This window comes from Erithacus rubecula, assembly GCF_903797595.1.
Source record: "Erithacus rubecula genome assembly, chromosome: Z".
NCBI classification, from domain to species: Eukaryota; Metazoa; Chordata; class Aves; order Passeriformes; family Muscicapidae; genus Erithacus; species Erithacus rubecula.
Genome location: NC_136661.1, coordinates 31320349 through 31333545, shown reverse-complemented (window position 1 = coordinate 31333545; position 13197 = coordinate 31320349). Strand labels below are relative to the sequence as shown.

The 13197-nt window shown below is 45.8% G+C and overlaps 1 protein-coding gene across 2 annotated transcripts in view; it reads left to right on the top strand.

Annotated features, from left to right (window-relative positions):
• Positions 1-13197, top strand: part of MYO5B (myosin VB) — a 154939-nt gene that overhangs the window by 43621 nt on the left and 98121 nt on the right. The gene's annotated exons all lie outside the window — the stretch shown is intronic.

Genomic DNA, 13197 nt, shown 5'->3' with positions numbered 1-13197 from the left:
AAACCCTGAAGGAGCTGCCAGCCCCTCCTGTGTGTTTCCCCTGTGTCTCCTCTGATCTCCCTGTGGCAGGAACATTTTTTCTCCCCTAACTGGTGTGCCATCACCCATGCAAAATTCACAGGTGATGCAGTTCAGGTAATGAGCACAAAGCAGCTCCAGTGCCCAGCTCTCACCTGGCACACATCTCAGGTAGTAAAAGAAAAAGGAAAAACAACTTGTGGAAACCTCCTGAATGGTTAAGTGCTGTGGGCTTTGCTGCCTGGTGCTCTCACTGATGCAGCCCTGAAACACCCTGTGCCTGTTTCACATGGAACTGTGTCTTGGGGTGACTTTGTGATGCTTGCAGCCCCAAATTGTCTGCTGGTGTTGAATATTGAGCTCTGCAGCTCTAAGAGTGGTTCCAGGGGTGAAGGGGGAGAGAAAGAGGTGCAGAGTTTATCAGAGGTTCCCCTGCTTTCATCAGGGTTGTCTGCAGTGGACAGCAGGACACAGAAAGCTCTTTTGGCTTTTTGGTTGGTTTTTCCTGGCTAGCTGAGGCAAAGGAGTTCCCCATGACTGTTCTTTTTCCTTTTTCTTGAATTTATTCAAAATTCCAATTCCAAATTGCTCTGGACTGAAAACCCAGAGGAGCACCAGGAGTTCACCTGTGGCTCACCTGGGCTGTGACATTTCCCAGACTGGAGGGACTGGGAGCAGACTGGGTGACCCACAGAAAGGACTCTCTTCACAGCAACAAGAGGTTTTACTGTTTGGTATTGTTCATTTTTGTGCTGGGAAATGCTTTGCCTGCTAAATAAACAGGTTTTTTTCCACTTCTCTCTGCAGAAATATTTTTTCCCAAACCAGATGTGGGAGGGACTGCTTGAATCTCTTCCCTGGAGGGTCCCCATTTGGAGGTTTCCTCCCAAATTTTCCCTAAACCAGGACAAATATTTATTGGCTCCCAAGATCAGGGCATGATAAAGTGGAAAAAAACCCTGTTCTGATTGCATTTTGGTTGTAATTATTCTGTACTGGGGTAAAGCAGTCAGTAACCATGTTGTTTGAATTCATGATGTCTCTTGGGGTGCAGACCTTCATGTGTGCCTGGTGCCTTGGCTTTTTGAGGTTTTAAAACCTTTCTGGTCCCTAGGCTAATTTGCTAATCCAGAGATAGCTCCATCCCTAACATGCAGTGGGACAGTAGAGTGGCTCAGATTAGAATAACTGTTGTGCTGGGCTCGGTGATAATGGTTTATAGAAAGCTTATAAAGCTACTGGAGTTTGTTCCAGGTGTGTTTGGTTTATGGTTTCTTCATCCTACCCTGCATCCCAGTCCCAGTAGCATGTTTTTGGGGGTTTATTAGTAATTGCTCCCATTTGTTAGAGGAGGAGCAGGGGATGAGGGTTTTTAGCCTTTCCTTTTCTTCTTCTCCATTAAATCTATTTTATCACCTCTTGAGATGCTAAGGATATCACCTTCCTGGTATTTCATCTGGTAAGTTTTCTTTACATGGTTTGCAGTTCTAGAATAAGAGCTGACATGTCCAGAGGGGCTGATGAGACCCCTGACCCAGGAATGGACCCAACTGTGGAAAATCTGAGTGGTGAGAGGAGTGGGAGAAAATGGGCTGAACCCTGAAGGAATTTTCTGATTCCCCAGCCTGGGAATTTTCACATGAACAAATTCAGAACCCATATGAGGTGAGGAAATACCTGGAAAAGAAGTACCATGATGATTCTAATGAGAAAGTGCTCACTGCAATAAGCTGGACCCTGGTATATGGAATGCTGCTGGATTCTGCAGGGCAGCAGAGAGAGGCCAGGGGGGCAGGGGGATGAATCAGCCAACACCCCAGTTACTCAGGTTTAGCTAAACCAGACAGTGAGCCTAAGCCAGCAGCTAAACCAGACAGTGAGCCTAAACCAACAGTTAAACCAGCCAGTGAGCCTAAACCAACAGTTAAACCAGACAGTGAGCCTAAACCAACAGTTGAACCAGATAGTGAGCCTAAACCAACAGTTAAACCAGATAGTGAGCCTAAACCAACAGTTAAACCAGACAGTGAGCCAAAGCCAGCAGCTAAACCAGACAGTGAGCCTAAACCAACAGTTAAACCAGCCAGTGAGCCTAAACCAACGGTTAAACCAGACAGTGAGCCTAAACCAACAGTTAAACCAGACAGTGAGCCTAAACCAACGGTTAAACCAGCCAGTGAGCCTAAACCAACGGTTAAACCAGCCAGTGAGCCTAAACCAACAGTTAAACCAGCCAGTGAGCCTAAACCAATGGTTAAACCAGCCAGTGAGCCTAAACCAACAGTTAAACCAGACAGTGAGCCTAAACCAACGGTTAAACCAGCCAGTGAGCCTAAACCAACAGTTAAACCAGACAGTGAGCCTAAGCCGGCAGTTTAACCAGCCAGTGAGCCTAAACCAACAGTTAAACCAGCCAGTGAGCCTAAGCCAAAAGCTAAACCAGACAGTGAGCCTAAGCCAGCAGTTAAACCAGACAGTGAGCCTAAACCAACAGTTAAACCAGACAGTGAGCCTAAGCCAACAGTTAAACCAGATAGTGAGCCTAAACCAACAGTTTAACCAGATAGTGAGCCTAAACCAACAGTTAAACCAGACAGTGAGCCTAAGCCAGCATCTAAACCAGCCAGTGAGCCTAAGCCAACAGTTAAACCAGACAGTGAGCCTAAACCAACGGTTAAACTAGTGAGCCTAAACCAACAGTTAAACCAGATAGTGAGCCTAAGCCAACAGTTAAACCAGACAGTGAGCCTAAGCCAACAGTTGAACCAGATAGTGAGCCTAAACCAACAGTTAAACTAGACAGTGAGCCTAAACCAACAGTTAAACCAGATAGTGAGCCTAAACCAACAGTTAAACCAGACAGTGAGCCTAAGCCACTGGCAGTTGCAGTGGGAAGGAAACACACCAGCAAAACTGATCAACCAGTGGATGATGATCCAGGGGAAAGATCCTCAAAGCAGGATTCTGATACAAAATCAGAAATCAAAACAACTGACTCAAAATCAGAAGTCATTATTGAGTCCTTTTCATTGAAGAACCTTCATGGCCTAAGAAAGGGTTTCACCTGATGAGTCTGTAATCAGTTGGTCAGTCCATCTTTGGGACACTGCAGGTGAGGCTGCAGTTCTGGATGGTTCTGAGGTGAGGCTTTTGGGATCCCTGTCACAGGATCCTGTCATTGACCAAGGAATGATGAAGGTGGTGAACCCTCAGTGTCTCTGGGCACGGGTCCTGGGAGGTGTGACACAAAAACATCTGTGTGCAGACAATCTCTGTATGCAGCAAACCCAGTGGAACACCATGGAACAAGGGATTCAGCTCTGGAGAGAAATGGCAGTGGCAGAGATTTGTTCTTATATGACCTCACAACTGAGAATCCAGACTTGGTACCATGTCCATCTGTGGTGTGTGAAAACTTGTAGACTTGGGCCCCAAGAATTTTCTTCTTCTTTAGCAATAATGAAGCAGGATGACAGAGAGGAGGCTGTGCTTGATATGGAAAAGAAGCTCTGAGCAGATACTGTGCATGGCCCAACACAGGCCAGAACAGCAGCTGTGGAAACACATCTGCAGAAATTAGAAGGGAAAATAGGGGAGAGCCAAAAGAAACTCAGGGAGGAGATGTGAAAGGGCTTACTGCAAATCTCAGCTGTACAGATCAAAAGTTCTGTCCTTAAATGTAGACATTCCCCAGATGGGGGGAAGACTTCTCACAAGCTGAGCTGTGATCTTTCCTGTGTGATCCTGGAGAAAACATGAAAAAGTGGGATGGAAAATCTACTGTTGCTCTGGCAAAATGAGTGCTTGAATTGTGAATCAGCAAGACTCAGAGAGGAAGTTCCCCCAAAAGGGAAAAGCTCCAGTTTCCCATGGCTAAACTGCCAGGTATGATGATGATGATGATGATGATGATGATGATGACATGTCTGATCCCCTTGAAGACAAACTGCTAAATCCAAATTGCAGAACACTGTGATGCTCTGCCAGGAGAGTGGAAGGGCTCTGCAGACCTTCCCTGACCTTGCCATGTCAGTGGGAAGGCAATTGTCCTGGTGACCTGTTGGTTAGGCTGGAATTTCCTCCTTCCCACCATGAGGATCTGCTCACAGTGTTGCTGATAATTCTTGCAGAAGAAATAAAATAAGAAATGCAGGAGTGATTTGATGGATGAGTCCAGCTTCTGCTTATCTTGTCTGAACTGCAGCTCAGTGGGTACCAGGTAACCCCTGGTGTCTGCAGCTCCAACCAGGCTCTGCAATTCCCATTGTTGTGCAATTCCCAAATTGTGAAAATTGGAAATAGGGTGTCTCCTCCCTTCAGCCCCACTGCCCACATGCTGCTTCTGTCACCAAGTGCTCAGACACTTGGACTGCAAGCAAATAACTCAGTTCAGCAGTGGCTTTCCATTTTTATTGGAAGTTATGCACAGAACCACAGGACTGCTGTGGAACCCATCTCAAGCTCTTTGTTTTCTGGCATCAATCTCATTTTGTGGCTGGGACAATGGGACAAAGATGCCAGCAGCTCACTTCCTCAGCAGCAGCTGCAGAACTCAGTGTTACAACTAATTTTAAAAGTTTTTTGACCAATCCCAAAGAGCAAAAGCATATTGAGAGTAGTTCTATCCAACCACTCTGAGTAGAACAATGGTTTATACAATGGTTGCTTATTTTGAATACAATACCTGCTCGTAAGCCTTAAAATACAGTGCACAGATCTCCATTATTACTCTTACAACTTCCTAATGTCTTGCTAGATAGATTTTTCTGCAGCTCAGGGGGTTTATTCTAGCCAAGCTTTAATACATAGATAAATACATTGTTTTATTTGTCCCTGTTTCTACATTTCCTATAATTTTTCTGCTGACAAATCCTGCTCTGGAGGGCAATGCTGGAGCTGGAGAAGAGCAGAAATTGCAGCAACAGCCCTGCACACCAGCAGATAGACTCAGGGAGGGGTATGGGCACGGTGGGGGATATCCTTTCACACCACTTCACATTCAAGATTTTACAGGAGGATTTAAAGCCATACAAAGAGAGAGCAGATAGGAGTTAAAAGAGAGATTAACCCCCAACAGAGATGCAAGGGGAATCAGACTGGCACAGTAAATTAGGCTGAATCCTGTGTTATATTAAAGGCAGGGAAGGGTTTAGTCTCCAGGAGAATGAGGCTGGGTAGGGAGCTGTGGGGCTGAGCTGTGTAAGATCAGCACAAAAATAAAGCTCTGGAGTAAAAAGGGGAAAAATAAATCAAGAGCCTTGAATTTAGGAAGCTGGAAAACTGAGGGGGTTCTCTTCTGCTTAGAGTTAAAAGTGGGATAGGGATGAGGGGAGGAAGTTTTGCAAGAGCTGTCCCTGGTGCTGGTGCAAGACCTCAGGGATTGATTTTCTTCTCCCAAGGTGATATATTTATGAAAAAAAAAAAATAAAAAAGGGAGATGCTTCAGGAAATGTTTCCCAAGAACTGGAGCAGAGACCCTCTGGTCTTACTTGCTGTGGGAGAGGACAGAGATGCTCTGGGGATAAGGGGCCAGCTAATAAACCTTTTAAAAATGTAATTTTTTTTTCTTTTTGGCAATTTAGAATAAGGACCGTGCTATTTGCTAGCACATTTAATAATGAATGAGACATCCCTTATAGAAAAATCATAAATACTCATAAATGGGACAGAACTGGCGTGAGAAAGCTTAAGGCAGAGAGAGGTCAGTGCCTTACTGAGAGTAAAAATGTGTGTGTGTGAAATACCACTGACCAGGAAGGAGGGATAATAGCCTACATCAAACATGCAACTAGTGCTGTGGTGCAGGAGAGCTGTTGGAGCTCTGAGGGGAGGCAGCTGTAGCACCAAGCAGAATTAAACATTCAAAACAGCAAACATTCAAAACTCAAAACAGCATTTATGAGCAGCACAATTACATGATGGCCCAAAGACTTGTGACTGGCATTGCCCACCTCCCAGTCACTGCTTCCCTCCCCACATCCTCGGTGGATTCTGGAGGTCTCAGGATGGTTTCAGAGTGTGGTTTCTGAAAATCCCTTCTGGGGGTTTTCCTGATGTTCATCAACTGTAATTGGTCAGAATGGTGGTGTGGGAGTTTTCCAGGCAGCAGTGGCTTAGGATGGTGGTCCCTTCTTTCTGGGAGTGGCAGGGGGTAGAAGAACAACTGGCTGTTCTCCTGGTGCTCCAGAGCTGATCTGTTGGCACAGCATCTCATGACTCCTTCCTCTGTGTGATGCTTTTTGGGAGGATGCAGTCCCAAGCCTCTGCAGTGCTCCAGCAGCTGGCAGGTGGCCTGGGCTGGAGCCAGGGATGCTCTGTGGCATGATCCCAGCACAGAAAAGAGCATCAGGGTGCCAGAGAGCTAAGGAAACTGGCCAGGAGTGTGTTTTGCTGTTGTTGGGAACAGCACACAAAAGAATTGCTGGCCTCATTTCCCTGAGGCTGAGGAGCTTGTGTTCCTCCCCAGTGGGGTGTGCAAAGCAAGAAGGTCATCCAGGCTGGAGACAGCTCAGCATTTCAAAAACTGGGAGCTCTGAGGATTTTCTGTGCTGTTGGAGGGGCTTTTCCAGCTATGAGGTGTTTGGGGGAGAAGGGACATTAATGGGCTGGGGGCTGTGAGGGGTCCCAGCTCAAGAAAACACTCTGACCTCTGCAGAGACACCATGATCCTGTGTCCCATGCTGTTTAACACTCTTAAACCCAGCCTTCCTAATGCTGAGACCAAACTCACAGAGCAGCCCTGCCCTGCTGAGCTGGTGGTGACCACCAGGAGAGGGTTAATGCTGAGCCTTGCCTGGTCTCCATGTGCTGTCTAGGAGCAGCAGAAAGGATAATGCAATATAGTTCTTACTTAATGGAGGAGCAAAACCCAGCTTTTATTTGAAGAAGCACTACACTTATATAGATTAGTTCGTGCAAAACAGGATAGAAAAGGCTCATTGGCCCAAGAAGGCAACACCTCTTTGAAAACATGCTTTCTGCAAAATAACACATCTCCAGCAGGTGTTTAATCATGGTTATAATTCCTTGTCCTTGAGCAGCCTGAGGAACCCAAGGTTCAATGCTGCTTTTTCCCTGGTTCCAGCAGTATCCACACTTTTCCTTGCCCTTTCCAGCCCAAACTGCTGCTTTTAGGCTTTTTCTCAGCAACTGAGACATTGAAAGCCACATTTTCTCCCTGGCTCCTTGCTGAAACCCAGGGGTGTGTGGGCAAATGGGCTCCAAAGCTGTGCAGGGTGGATCCCAGGGAAAGCATCACCCCAAGTGCATCTCAGAATCATTGAATATGCTGAAGGGACTCATCAGGATAACCAAGTTCAACTCGAGTCCACCCCTTTGGAATCCAACTCTTTCTTTATGACCAGAATGCATTTTGAAGCTCTGATGTGAGTGTAGACTGTTGGTGAAAACAGTTTTATTTTGCCCTGACTGGTATGTATCAAACTGGCTACTGTATCAAAAGTTATCCCTACAAAAAAGAAAATTATCTGTGTTAAATATAGTTTTCCATATTTATATTTCTATATAAATATAAATATTTATATATTTCTATATATAAAATATATATATATTCTATATATAATATATATTATATATTTTTTTTTCTCTCTCTATATATTTCTATATATTCTATATATTTCTGTATTTCTGTGTAAAAAATAGGAGGACCAAGAAAAGGTTGCATAGGGTAATCCATACTATTTATTAAAGATACAGTGTAAAAAATGACCCAAATTATTGTGAAAATCTGTCCTGCTAATGCTACTGGCTTCAGCAGCTGCAGCATAAAATGTGCATTTGCTGCTTGTATTTGAAAATGTGAACAGAAAACAAGTGCTTAAACATTCTTATTTGACTGGATGAAAAATATCTTCTTGGGTTTCTCTCAGGGAAAAGTGCAACTGCCCCATAGTTGTGGTTTTCTCTCTGCCTTGAGTGACAATGCCAGGGATTCTAAAAACCCAAATTAGAGCCAACAAATAAAAAAAAGCTGCTGCCACTCTCAGCAATGCTGCTCCAAATTCCAGTTATCCCACGGAAATGGCAGCAGCTCCTGGCTTCAGAGACTTTTTCAGAGATGGCTTTTCTCTGTGTTACAGCACTAAAAAACTCTGGTTTTCACCTCCAGAGTGCAACTTCTGTTTGTTAATTTGAATGTAGAGTTGTACTATCTCAATTTTTCATCACTGCCATTAACACTTGAAGGATGCAATCCAGTGGCAATTAAATTACTGCATTTTTTATATTTCTAACAACACAATTTTTTTTCAATAGTGCTGTTGTGAGCTAGGCTTAGCCTTTGCAGCACTGTCAATGGAGAAATGCACTGGGGCCTTTGTGGGTGTTCTCATTGTGGTCAGGCTCAATTCAAACTGCAGTACTTAAAGGATTTTTAATCTTCTGATTGCTTTATGAACACTAATCCTCCAAGCAACCTGAAAGAAGTGGGTTAAATATGATTTCCATGGTGAAGAGACTTATTGACTCATTCCACAACAGAGAGAATTAATGTCAGATCTGGGATTAAAGCTGAGTGACCCCTGACAATTACTCACAGAGTCTGGCTCTGCCTTCATTTATTCCAGATCCCTTTCCCTCTTGGAGAATCTGTGTTTTTAGTGCAACTGGTTTTGCTCCTGCTGCAGAGACCAGGGTGAAGTTGTGCAGTTAAGCTGCTTGTGATTTTCTGGCAGGATGACTTTGAAAACAAATCCTAGATGTTCTGGGTCCCTTCTTGTGGGTTTGGATTATTGCTTTAAAATAAGACAGCTGGCTTTGGGGAAGTTCCAACTGGTGGTAGATGTCTGAAGAGCATTTGGGGTGTATCTGTCCCCAAGTACTGTTTTTAAGCAGTGTTGCTGAAGGCTGAGGGTATAAACAAGCCATCCCTGCATTCAAACCCTTTTTGACTTCTGTGCCTCAACCATCCCCTTTTCTGAAGTGAGGTTTTTCCAGGGATGTTCTGCCCTGGCTTAATTAGATAAAAGTGGTGGGAGCAGCAGGTGGAAACCCTGAGCAGTGGATGCAGTGGACAGATGTGTCCAGATGGGCAGCTTGGGGTGTGGATGCTCCTCCACACCTTTAGAGGCTGTTTGGAGGCTCCTTGAGGGCAACAGTGTTCTCTGTGTGCTGAAGGACTGGGAAACAGGCAGGGAAATGTGTTCCCTTGATGTAAAGGCTGGTAATTAGCAGCCAGTGCTAATCAGCACAGGAATCTGAAGTGCCTTCAAAAGACACTGACTTTTCATTGACAACTGACTTTTGTTTGCCTTGTGCAGCACCTTTAGATGTTGCCTTTAAAAAATGGTATCCATTAGATTTTAGAACAGATACAAAGAAGGGATTTTTACAGGTTGCCCAGAGCAGCTGAGGCTGCCTCATCCTTGGGAATGACCAAGGCTGAGCTGGATGGGGCTTGGAGCAGCCTGGGATAGTGGAAGGTGTCCCTGCTCATGGCCTGTACTCCATGGCCTTTAAAGTCATGCATTTCTCTCATTCCATGATGTTTCCCACGTGTTGTGAAAGCACCAGTGAGCCCCTCTTAGTTTTGCTGGGCTGGAGACATCACCCATCTCTTACTGTGTGTGGCCCTGCTCTTAATATGGGCAAATACCTGCAAAAAGATGTGTTACCCACCTCCTAAGCACCTCTGGAGCTGCTGCTGCCTCTTGCATTGAAGGAACCATTCTGGGTCTTGCTCTGGTTGGACTTGTGCCCTTTATGGTTTTGTTTGCCTCTCTGATGGGTGTAGCCCAGATTGTGGTGTTGGTTTTCCAGCCTGAGCATGGTGTGAGCTGTGTGTCACGGGGAGAGGAGCCCTGATGCACTTTGTGGCAGCATAAAAAGCTGTGGTGGCAGCCCTGAGGTGCACAGGAGAATCCCCAGTCCCAGCAGAAATTGGGGCAGCACTGCAGTCCTTATTCACCCTTCATTTTATCCAGGTTCTTTTCAAGAATAATTTCCTCCTGCGCTGGCACTGCCAAAATTGAATGTATTTTAAACAGCTGTATTGCACACTGTGCCTGCATGGTGGCCAAACATTTCAATATCTTTTGTTTCACTCTGAACACAAACACCTCCTGCCTGTCTTTAACCATTTCTGCTGCCTGAGCATCCTGTGTGCTGCCAGCTGCTCTGTGGGATTCAGCGACCTTCCCCTGCTGGCACCAGCACTTTACTTGGACACTGAAGAAGGGAAAGGCTCTGCAGCCTTTATTCCTCAAGGCTTTTATTCCTAAAGTTGGAAAATATATGTCTGAACATGCGTTATCCACCAAAAAACACCCAGAAGAGACACATTACTGCAAACACAGAGTGGCCTGCTAAGAGCAGCTTTCTTTTCATTTTCTGTTATTTATATAATCCAAAAGTTTTTTGTGCCACGGAGAGCCCACCTGGCCCATTTCATATTGCAGCCATTTGTGCAAGTTCTTGAGAAGCTCTGGGAGAGTGGGACCTGGCAGAGTGGCTGCAGCAGCAGCAATTTGTGCTGGCCATAGTTTTGTCACTGGGCTCAGTGTCTTTTGGCAAACGTCTGTGTAAAAAGAGACAAGCCAGAGGGAGGCATAAAGCACTCAGGATGCCACCTAAAGGTGTTTTTGTGATGGGTCTGAAGCCCAGGGGAGATGTGGGTCTGGGCTGGTCCTTAGCTGGGCTCTCTGGTGAGTTGGTCTCTGCTTTCACCAGCCTGGCCCTCCCCAGCAGCTGATGACAGAGAAGTTATGAAGGAGGTCAAAATTGTAACAAGAACTCATAACTGTGAATCTTAAATAGAAAAAAATTATGGGTTACCAAATACTACCTTGCAGCAGTGCTGTCTGGGTGCCAAACAATGCATCCTTTCTGATTTTGGCATCACTTAGCTGAAGACTCACTCCCAGACTGGTGGAGCTTTTATCTTATGGTTTTAAGAGAAAAGTGGCAGGGAGATGTTATCTGAAATGTGCCACTTGGCCAATACCTGTCATGCAGAACAGAGTGGGAAACAATAATTCTGAAGTAACTTTTAGGCAAGTGTAGCTCTAAGCTAGCTTTGCATTTGCAGAGGGATTCTGGTTGTCACATCTCCCTTCAGCTTCTCCCTCACCTCTGACCAGGGGCAGCCTGTTCATCCACCCTTGCAGCCTGTGCCAAAGCAAGGGTGGATGAACAGGCCCCTTCATGGGCAGCTGGCAGGAATTTTGTCTATTGGATCCTGCTGATGGCCAGTGTGGGATTTCACTGATGGACCTCAGCAGGAGGTTGTCCATGAGTCAGTGGATCCATTAAGGTTGGAAAATGCCTTTAATATCAAGTCCAGCTGCCAGCCAGCACCACCAGCATGTTCCCCATGTCCTCAAGTGCCACACTTGGTTCAAACACTTCCAGGGGACTCTGCCACTTCCAGCAGCCTGTGCTGGGGCTTGTCAACACCTTCCATCAAGAAATTATTCCAGATATCCATACTAAGCCTTCCCTGGCACAGCTTGAGGCTATTTCCTCTCCTCCTTTCACTTTTTCCCTGGAAGGAGAGATTGACAACTCACCTCAGTGAAGATGATCACAGCGTGGGGAAGCTTGAGTCAGAGTTCAGTCCAACCAGCATCTGTCCCAGGACCTGCTGCTGTGGCTTCACCCCTTCTGGGGCTGCTGCTGAGTTTCTCTTCCCCTCTGTGGAGCTGGCACTGTGTTTCCTCTGCTGGCTGCCCACAGCTCGTACTGCCAGGACAGGTTTTTTTTTGCTCACCTGTGCAAGCCCAGAGGTGTGAGACTGGCACACTGGCGTGCCTGGATCCTGCCAGCTGGCTTTGCCAAGGCCAGCTGAGGGCAGGATGCTGTGTCTTAGCAGGAGCAGGCTGTCCCCAGCCAGGATGAGTCATGGGCTCTGGGATTTTGGCTGCCTGGCTGAGGGTGTGCTGCACTCACAGCATGTTCCTGCACTGCTGCCTCATTGCTGGCATGGTTGGAGGCTCCTCTTGCCTTCCTTGGTTGGTACCCAGGGGAACTGCTTGGCTGAGGGATGGATTAAGACACACTTTGTGAATTGGTGTCTGAAAAATAGAGCTGGAAATTATCTTGTCAGTCTGCTGCTGCTGAAAGCGTCCCAAAGTTGTGGTTTGCACCAAAATGTTACACGTGACTTGGCTGAGGGTTTTCCTCTCAAACCAATTACCTTGATCCAAGAAGGAATTAGGATGTTTGTGCCTGACAGTGGAGGGAAGCAATGGTGTGGTGTGTCTTTGTTGAAAGTACAAAAGTGGTGTATGGCAATCATTTAGCTTTTGTCCTCCTCTGGTATAAACTTGAACTGAGTATCTTAAATTAAAATGTGTTTTGATGGTATTTCCTGATGTCAAGGGAACTGTGAGGTATAAATTTATTGTTGTACTTCTGTATGGGATTTTCTGTGCCTGCTTTCAGCTGTGATTCATGAAAGCCAGGGCAGAGTCTGGGAAGCTTAAGCTGATCTTACTTAAAAACACACTCAATTACGTCCTTAAAGCTTACCCAAGAGCTCGGGTATTTTGGGAGCTTATAGCAAATCCTGCAGTGAAAACTCTGCCCTTCCCAAAATCTGCAGCCAGATTGCAGAGATGCTGGGTTTGCTGTGTGCTGAGGGGAGTGAATCCCACTGCAGCAGAGGATCTTGGCCCTGGAGCCAGCAAAACTTTTCCTGGAGGGATGTAATTCTGGAAATGAGCTCCTCTTACTGCCTTGGCCCTTCCTCTGCCTTGCAGCTCAAGCATGTTAAACAGATTAATTACTGGGGTGTGTGTGGTGGGTGCCATGCTGGGAAGGACTGGCTCTTCCATGGTGACTTGTGCAGTGGGTTTTGTGTGGATTACTAATTTTGGAAGTGGAAAAAGGCATTTGGAAGAGGTTCTGCTCTGTGCAAGGCTCAGTGTGAAAATACTGATACTCATGTAATTGCATAACCAAGTGACTTCTTCTTTGTCCCAATTTTAGGGTGCTTGATTTTACAGCTTCAGTATTTTTAACGTGTTTTTAGCGTAGAGGAATCTTTCTGGGTAACTGTGTCCTAAAAGCAAGTTTCCTGACTTGACTGTGTTTTAATGAGCAGAATCTCAAGTGCCTGTGTGAAGGAGCTGGGGGTAAAATTAAATATACAGTACTAGGAGCTGATACTCTGCCAATACCTGTTAATAGTCCTCCAGTCCCTCCAGCAGGAGGGGCTGGCTG